Source organism: Grampus griseus (genome assembly GCF_964374135.1).
Source record: "Grampus griseus genome assembly, chromosome: 1".
Lineage (NCBI taxonomy): Eukaryota > Metazoa > Chordata > Mammalia > Artiodactyla > Delphinidae > Grampus > Grampus griseus.
In genome coordinates this window covers 41,582,370-41,591,969 of record NC_139017.1, presented here as the reverse complement: position 1 = coordinate 41,591,969, position 9,600 = coordinate 41,582,370, and positions in this window count along the sequence as shown.

Sequence of the window (9,600 nt, the reverse complement as noted above, 5' to 3'; positions counted from 1 at the left end):
TGTCATGAATGTTGGCTGCCTCTCCAGCCATTCTGACACTTAACACTCTGATGCTTCAGGAAACTGAGCCCGATTTTAGCAGCAGCCTTTCCTCACAGCCCAGGGCCACAGAGACACCTGGGCTGCACGCAGAGGGAGAGCAGCTCCAGAGACGGGAGAAGGACAGCAGTGTGGGAGAGTCACAATGTTTCTTCAAATAGTGGTTCACAAACCAGACTGTACAACCCCAGGGCACCCTGGGGGTCCCATGCGTGCAGGGGTCTGGGTAGAGGGCCACCAGTTACAATGAGGATACTCAGTTAAATTTGAACATCAGACAAACAACAAATGAAAAAATTTTTCTTTGGTGTAAGTATGTCCCATGCAATATTTGGGATATACTTATCCTTTTGAAATTATTTATTTTTCTGAAATTCAATCTTAACTATATTATCTGGCATTTCTATTTGCTAAACCTGGCAAATTTACTTGGGTGTCCTGCTTTGCTTTTATTTATTTTGGAGCTTAGGTTAGATTCTTTTGGAATCAAAGTTTTCACTGCCAAAAAATAAAAGTTTGGAAAGCCACGGCTAGCTCTTTATCTTTTTTTTTCCACATTGAAAAACTTAGGTTTTCACCCCAGACATACATCATGGAGAGTTTTGACAGCCCAGGCACTGGTGCAGACCATGGGGATAGCATGAGGTGAATAAGACAGAGCTCCTGCCCTCTGAGAGTGCTCTCAAGTTACGGAAGGAGAGAGTCGAGTCAACCACTGACCATGTGTGGCTGAAAGTGCAAGAGGTAGAGAGGGCGTTAGCGCCTCGTGGATCATGGCAGAGCTGTGAAGAATAAAGAGAAGCAGTGAAGGGATGCTAACCAGGCATCGCCACTCGCACGCCCGTTTCCACAAGTCACGGTCCAAATTGTAAGCATCACACTGGCAAGACCCTGATCCCCTTGGACTTTCTCTCTCCTTTTCCTGTAACTTATAGTTTAATAATGACTCGGTTAAGACTGATGAAGTAGTCAAGCAACCACTTTGTTTGGTTGACTTAAAAATGATGACATTGGGCTTCCCTGGTGGCGCAGTGGTTGAGAGTCCGCCTGCTGATGCAGGGGACGCGGGTTCATGTCCTAGTCCGGGAAGATCCCACATGCCGCGGAGCGGCTGGGCCCGTGAGCCATGGCCACTGAGCCTGCGTGTCCGGAGCCTGTGCTCGCAACGGGAGAGGCCACAACAGTGAGAGGCGCGCATACCGCAAAAAAAAAAAAAAAAAAAAAAAAAATGATGACATTGGTGAGCCATTTCCTTGGGGTGTCTTCAGGATCTAACACCAGGGTCTGGCCCAAGGTCCTGCTGGCTTGGGCAGGAAACACCTTCACCGTGTTCTCGAGACTCTGGCCCATCCCTGCCAGTACCAGGAACATGGCAGAAAGAAATGAAGAAATTCTGAAGGAGGAGGAACGTTCAAAGGGCAAAATGCTCTGCACTTTATGAACTCTCACACCTTTATGAACGTACACTTTATGAACGTACACTTTATGAACACTTTATGAACGTACACACCTCAGCCTTATGTGTTGATGAGTAAGCCAGGAGGAAACCAGGTCTGTGAAGGCAGAGTTGCTTTCTATTGTCCAAGGAAACAGCAAGGGTAAAATGAGAGTTCCGAGCTGTCGTGAACACTGTTGTCATTTTTTTTTAGTCCTTAGAGGAAACATTTCCTTTCCGGAAGAGTCTCTCTTCTGGGAACTGGGCACTTGAAGGTGGGTGTCGCGTGGGCTCGTGGGGGAATGTTCTGGGGTTCAGGAGACTCGGCCTCGGAGCCCGGTCACACTTGGCGAGGAAGGCGTGAAGTCGCCTGCATGTGACCCTGCCGCGATGGACTCGGCAGTGGTGTGGGCTGTGGAAACGAGGCTCAGAGACGATTTTGTGTGAGTCCAGAACAACCACACGAGGATTAGTGAGCCGACCTCAAGTGTGTGAAAAGCAAGAAGGTTGTTGTCTCCTGCTCCCACGGGAGCTAGAAATAGAACCCTGCCCTTTGTCCTTGGGGAGCTGAAGCAACTGCCTGGCGTGGGTGTCCTGACCACAGGCCCCTTTGTTCCTCTCTCCCACCCGTTCCCCTCTCCTGCCCTTCTTCCTCTGTGACCTCAGCCCCAGCCTGTGACGCTGGCTCTGCTCAGCCCCACTGTCGGGCATCTCCATCCTGGCACATCTGGAGGATGGGTGCACTCCCACCTGCTGAGAACAGGACAGCCCTGTCCTCACTGGTCTTAGCTGCCATCCAAAGCCCTGATCTGGGGCCATTCAGAAACTTTTTGCCTCTTGCTGGCAGTAATTTCGGCGTCAGGCACATGGTTCCAGGGTGCTTAAAACTTCATTAACTGAGACTCACAGTAAGAGGTGCGGTACCATTTTACATTGCATCCCACGCACACGTTATGTACTGGCCTTTTCCACACAGGGACTGGGTCCGTGGCTGCTGGCCCTCAGCCTTGCCTGGGCTCAATTAGTGGGCAGCCCAGCAGGAGCCGGGAGGGAGGGAGAGGAGTGAGGGTAAGCATTCACTCCCCATCGGGCTGATGATCACAGGTCCTGTCTGAGCCTTCGCCTCATCGCTCTCTCTGTTTCCAAGTTCTGGAAACACCTTCCACCTTCAAGCCTTAAGCCTGAGGGTGGTAACTAAGCCTCACAATTCTCTTGTGACTTCCCTACACCCTGCCCACGTCTTTGTAAATAGTTCCTTTATTAAATGCCCCCAAACGGCCCAATCAGAATGTGCTATCTTTCTATTGCGGTATCCATATAGTACGTGTTCACACACACACACACACACACACACACACACACACACACACACACACGAGGCTCATGAAATAACGCTCACGCTTACCCCCCACGAGGCACTCTGATATACGTGACCCTGTTCTGGCTAATTATGAAGAATGCTCATCCCACCCACTCAATTAATTCCATGACTCACTTATGGGTCTCAATTCTCAGTCTGAAAAGCATTGCGTAGGGCCAGCCCGGGGGAGGCAGCTGTCAGCTGGCCTGGCTATGGCAGCTGGCAGAGGTCAGCGTGGAACATGCCAAGGAGGGGGAGCTGTCAGATGAGTCTGTACAGTGGGTGTCTTATGGGGCTCCCTTAGGGGAAGGCTGGACTCCTTTTGGGGGTACTTCCTTTCTGTGGTCATCCCATTCCCGGAGCCCAGTTTCCACTTTGTAAGCTAGAAACCTGTGTTGGTTAGACGCTCCGAGACGGCTGGGCTCAGGGCTGACCTGCACCCAACACGAGCATAAATACCTCCAATCTGACTCAGCCAGCCCCGGTGGGAAGCAGCCATCCAGCGGGCCTGAGAGGCATGTTCTCCCATTGACAGCCTTTCTCTGGTGGGAAATTCTATCCAGAAAGCCAGGCCCTCATCAGAAGGTGCCTGGCCAACACAGCCTTAGGGCGAGGGCCTTCCTCAAAGACCGCAGCGGGTCTGGGTGGCCTAAGCACCATCTCTCCAGATTTGTTCCCACACCTTTGCCGACCCAACCCCTCCGGCTGACCCACTGACTTTCTTGTTCCGTTCCCTTCTGTGTCTGGGCAAGTGAAGCGTCTTATTCCAATCCTTGGCGGTGGTGGAGGGAGGTGGCTGCGTCCATCGGGGCCGCCCATGGCTGCCCGACGGTGGGCTGGCATGTGTTTTCAAGGACTAGAAGCGCTCCCTCTGCCTCACCTTCCGGGCGGTCCTGAGGTGTGCGGCCAGCAGCTAGCCGGTCAGCGGCCACGGAAGTGCATGCTTATCGAGTGCTTTGTGGAAACTAGGCTGGTGCGGAGCTCCTATGGGCACAGTCTCATTTCTCTCCCCTCTCAGCCTGGTGAGAAAGTACCCGTTTCCCCATCTTTTACATAAGGAGATTGAGGCTCAGAGCGGCCAGGTGACTTGGCTGAGGTCGTATGGTAAGTCAGTTGCTAGGTGGCCCTAGAAACTGTCTGTGAATACACGTGTGCTCTGAAAGGACAGGGAATGCATCCCCAGCCTCACGAGCTCTCACTCCCTGGAGGCAGGACTGTGCCTCCTTCAGGAAATGTCCTCTCTACCCCGCTAGCCACCAGAAGTGCACACGGCAGGACTCAGCACACCAGGGTGCCCAGTTACCCACGCTCGCCGACAGACACAGACTGGGACCAGCCTCTTGCCAAAGAGGGAAGGCCAGTGGGAGCCTCAGACCACAGGGAGGTGACTCCATGGACGCACCAGACCGTGGTGGTGACTCAGCCGCCTGGGTGATGGATGGTGCACGGACGTCAGTCCTCACGCTGTGGCCCTTCCCTTTTTTCCCTGGAACAATAACAAAATCCTGGCTGTGTGCTTCGGTTGCCATAGGAACCAGAAAACATTTAATAACGTGGAGACTCTGGGACAGGTGGACTGAGCAGGTCTGGATAAAAAGAACCCTCTTCTGCCCCTTCACCCCAAATCCTGGGCGTCTCATCCATTTGGAACAGATGAGGTAAATTAGTCAGGAGAAAGCTACGCTGCTGCCTGGATTGAGTGACCTTGTCCAACCAGGAGTCTGGGGCACTCACAAGTCTGCGTGCCTGTGGGATCTGGCCCAAATTCCTGCCGAGAAGAAACGCGATCTGAGGCATCCCCGTCTGCCTGGGAGACTGAGTGCCACGTGGGGTGTCCGCCCCCGGCATGCGTGGGCCCCGTCCTGGACTCTGTAGGGAAGAGGAAGAAGGGAGACATGGGTCCCCATGCTCAGAGAGCTCCTGGTCTACTGGTGGCAGGACGCACACCTGGACAGTCCTGCCGGGTCCCGGCCCACACCAGGAAACAGTGGGGGAGGCGCATGGGAAAGGGGCTTCTGGGCGGGGATGGGGCTCGGTGATGAGAACCAGAGCCCTCCACTCCCAGCAGGACCCGCTGAGCGTGGCACCAGGCTCACTCACTCACACACAGGGTCAGGGTGACAGCTGGGGCCAGGGGACTGGATGCTCTTAGAGGCTCGGCCATCACTGCCTTCCCCGCCCGCCACTTTGTGGTCCCTGTCCTCCCTCTCACTCCTTCCATGCACATCGGGCACCTCTGCATAGGGTAAGTGGCTCGAGCACCCTGACAACAATGTCCCACCCCCCCCAAGACTAAACAGGCTCATATCCAAACTCACCCGCCCCCCGTGTGTCTCCTTTTCCAAAATCACTGACATCATTACAGGTTTAATGACGTGCTCTCTATCCGCACAGGTGACCCTCCTTCCACCCGCGTCTCTCCCGAGGGGCCCTCCCTTCCTGCCCCGCGTCTGCCACCGGGGCCATCTGGCACGTGACCGCTGTGGCCACCTCCTAGATGTTCTCTTCGTCCCGTTCAGGCTTTGAGGCAGCGCTCCTCAGGGGCTTGACCTCTGCCCTGATTTCCAGCATTTTCCACTTCTTCTTGGACATCGCCCCACGCGACTCAGACTCAAAATGTCCGAGACAGAACTCACATCCCGCTCCCACAGACCTTCTTATCTTCTGTGTTTCTCCTCTTAGGTGGGAGTGCCCCGGCCCCCAACGTGTCCCTGCCTCCTGGCTCTGCCCCCTCCATCCTCCTCCATGCAGAGGTCAGAATTCACTTCCTAGCACATTGCTCCCGCTCAGAGACGCTTCAGCTCCTCATCGCGTAAGAGTGATGCCCAGCTCCCCTGGAAGGGCAGCTGAGGGCCTCCCAGGCTGGCCCCCAATCTTCCGCTTCAGCTTCACCTCCCAGCTCTCTCGCTCTCCATTTCCCTCCCTCCTCTTTCTTTCTGCCTGTTGTCTCTCTGTCTGTCTGTCTCTCTCACACACACACAGCCTGCAGCTCTGGCTACACTACCCTGCTGGTCTCTGTGCCTTGCTCTTTTCTAGCTTCAACCCCTTCGTTGTGCTGACTCCTCTGCCCGAAACCCCCTCTCCCTCAACCCAGGAAACCCTCACCTCTCCCCAGGGCCCCGAGCCCAGCCCACGTATCTTCCCAGCCCGACAGCACCCCAGGTCTGGGGCAGAATTCACCACGCCGTCCTCTGTGCACCCACAGAATTCGAGCATTCTCCACACCGAGCAGAAGTCCCTGTTTCTAGCCTCCTCCACTGGCCTGGGGACTGCTGGTGCTGGGCCTGTCTATTCCTCCCTGTGCCCTGACATCTACAGCTCAAACCAGGCGTCCCGTGAATGCCGCGCGGATCCCTGGACCCGCAGACCTTCTTTCTCCCGACCTGGCACAGCATCTGCCTCCAGCCACACTTCCACCTCTGTCCCCAGCCTCCCTTACAAGGTCGCCGGACCCTCCTGCGGGCAGGTCGCAAGGTCTGCAGCCTCTGCCTGAGCTCTCTTTGCTCTCTCACTGGAAGCTCTCCCTCCCTGTCTATCCATCTTTCCTGCCGGGCAGAGAATGCCTCTAATTCACTCTCTGAGGTGTACAAACCCCACGCCCTCCGCAGAGGCTCCTTCTCCAGTCAGGACTGAACTCCCTGCTTCCCCCGCAGCCTGGGAACTCAGCCTGCACCTGGCCTTCCGTCAGCGCTGTCGGCCACATCTGTTCTCTTCCCGCACACTGGGCTCCCTGGAGGGCAGGAAGCCCGCCTCACTTCTCTCTGTTTCCCTGTGGTGCTCTGCGCCTAGCAGCTACCCTCAAAATGCCTGTTGAAGTGCCGGATCCTGCAGTGGCTCCCCAGGGCCTGTGAAAGGCTGGCCACCTTGGGTACCTGGGGCAGCGGGTGACCTATCTGCTGGCAACCCTTATCAGAGGGGCCTGTAGAGCCCCTGCCGCCCAGGCAGGGTGCGGGGCCCGGAGGGAAGAGCGCTCCCTCAGCCCTCAAGTCAGCCGCCCATGCCTGCTGGTGGCCAGCAATTGCTGGAAATTTCCTCAGCTCCCTCCCCACCCCTCAGCCCTCCAATGCTTCCCCTCCCTCACCCTGCCCTCCTCCCATCATTCCCATCAGCCCCAGCTCCTCGAGCAGGCGTGCAAACACTTCATAACTGCCCCCGCCTCCACCTCCTGCAACACGCATCCCCTCTCTCACCCTCTCGCTAATCTTATCTTCCTGCATTTAATGTACAACCTCTGCTTAATCCAGGCCTCCTGTCCCGCATACTCTACAGGCAATTGCTCATGCAGGTCCCCTTCCCCGGAACACCTGCCTTCTCTTCTCCACTGACCCGAATCCCCCCGCTGCAGGCCCAGCTCTAGTCTCCCTTCTCCATGAATTCTCTGACGCAGAACTGGCTCTCTGAGCCACATCATAGTCCTGTTGCAATCAGCGAGCACCACACCGGTTAATATTTAATTGTTCTCCACAATTTTATGTAATGCACCTTCATTTTCTTTTCCCATCTAGATTATAAGCTCTTAGGGGTAAAACTAGCTCTTAAGTTGCTGGGGAAGGCAGGTGAATGTAGGCTTTCTCTAAACTCTCTCAGCTTCTTCTTTGTGTACCCAACTTTAGTAGAATCATCTATTAAAGTCCTAATGTCTAAACTAATGAAGTCTTTCTTGGGCAGCCCTGAAAATAGATCACAGATTACAAGGAAGCCTCATACCGGAGGCTTCCTGGACTGGGAATTTAATGGACCAGAAGCCCAACTTCTGCATTAGGCCCAGGTGGTTGAGAGGGCTCCTGGGATTTCCACACCATGGGAGAAACTGTAACCCTATTTTGCGGTAACTGGGGAATGACGTCCATGGCTGGAGCAATGCTGTGATGGGACCTGTGCCCAAGGGAGGTGAGCCACCCAGCCCTCTGGCTGGCCTCGCAAAGGAGCCAGCCTGGAGCCGGTGAGGGGGAAGCCAAGGGCCTTCTGACGCGCCGCCCGGCACTGGGCACCGTGACCACTCCCTGTCCAGGGCCTCCGAGCAGGGCTGGCTTTGGAGAGGGGCTTTCGCGAGCTGAGTAGGGCAAGGGAATCCCTGGAGAACTGTATCTGCGGTAACTTTCCAAGCAGCTTCCTTTAGGTCAGGTTACAGGGGACTTCCTTCGGGTTAGACACACGTGTCGATCGTGCGGCTGAGCCACCAGCAAGTCCATGGGCAACGGCGGCCCGAGCCTCTAGGGAACAAGCACAGCCTGAGGTCTAGGAAGGGGAGTCCAATGTCCAGGGCTCATGCTCCTCTTTCTCCTCCTCACCTTCCCTCCAGATTCTGTGCTTTTACCCGCTACACCTCACACTGCCTCCGTCCTGCCAATGTCACTCTCTCTTCAATCTGCACCTTCTCTTCCAGGAGAGCTCTCTATCTGATCGCCCAGCAGGCACTCTACCTGACCCATTTTAGGGCTGCCTTCACCCCTTCCTCTCCTTTTCTTCCCTCTGGAAACTTGACTTTCTGGAGGTCACCACGGACAACGGTGATGGCCCCTGAGTTTCTGGAGCCCCCTTTCCTCAGGTCACAACATTTATTTAACCATCCACTGAGCCCTTACAACGTGGAACCTGGGGAAACAAGAGGGGCCTGCATTTGGCCCCTGCACTCGGGATCTTGTGGTGTGGCACAGGCCGCGCCAATGGGAGACTGCACAGGGTGCGAGGCACAGGGGCACAGCCAGGGCCGTGCTAGGGAAGATGGCCCAGGGGAAGTGACACCGAAGGGGGAGCCTGAAGAATGCTTGGTAGTTGGCTGTAGGCTTGGGGAAATTCTGTTCTGCACAGAGAGAAGCCAAAAGAGAACATGCGGTCTTGGGGAACTGCCAGCAGGTCCATATCCCTCAGAGTCAAGAGGTGAGAGTGGAGGTCTGAGAGGGGCCAGGAGAGGCTCAGACAGTGTCTAGAATGCAGGAAGGGAGCCTGGAGTCAATCCAAGAGCAGCGGGGGTGGGGTGGGACTGCTGCAGGGTCTTAAGCAGGGGTGACACTGAGTAGGTAATGTCAGGAATATTCATTTCTCTCCATATAACGGGGAAAATTCAGAAGGAGGCTCGCTTCCGCCCAAGTCCATATTCAACGAGCAGATGGAAGAAGCGAGGCCTTGAGTCCTGCCCAAGGTCCACAGCAGGCAGGGCCGAGCAGGCACGGGCCCCAAGCCTGTGCTGGGGCAGGTGGGGGTGAGCAAAGAGCAGAGTCAGTGGAGAAGCTGGGACTCTCAGGTTGCAATTAACGGAAGCCAATGTGATACGACTTAAGCCACAGTGGACATTGGCTGAGAGGATGCAGGCCCAGGGCAGGGCAGCAGAACTTCTAGACGAGCCCAGATTCAGAGGCGGGGGTGTCCTCAGGCCTCTTTCTCCACCTCACTCCCGTGCCTGCCTCTGCCCACCTGCTCCACCCCTTCTCTGTGCAGCCCTTCCTTGGTCCCTCTGGCTGCTGGCAGAGCCTGCTTGCCCCACTGACCTTGAGGTGGTGAGTTACAGGCTGGCTCTGGGCTCCAGGTCCAAGTTCCCAGGAAAGAGACTCTGAGAACCCCGAGTATCTATTGTAAGCAGCTACGGCCAGGGGTGTCACACATTACAAACGGGGGCTGGGTGGGGCTCACACTGTGCAATGGGGGGGTCCCCAGAGAAGGGGGACTAGGTACCAGCAGGCACCCCAAAGCTGTGAAGCTCAGAATGGCACGGTCTCCACCCCTCCCAGGAGTACAGTTAGATAGAACTTTGTAATCTTGTAGGAAC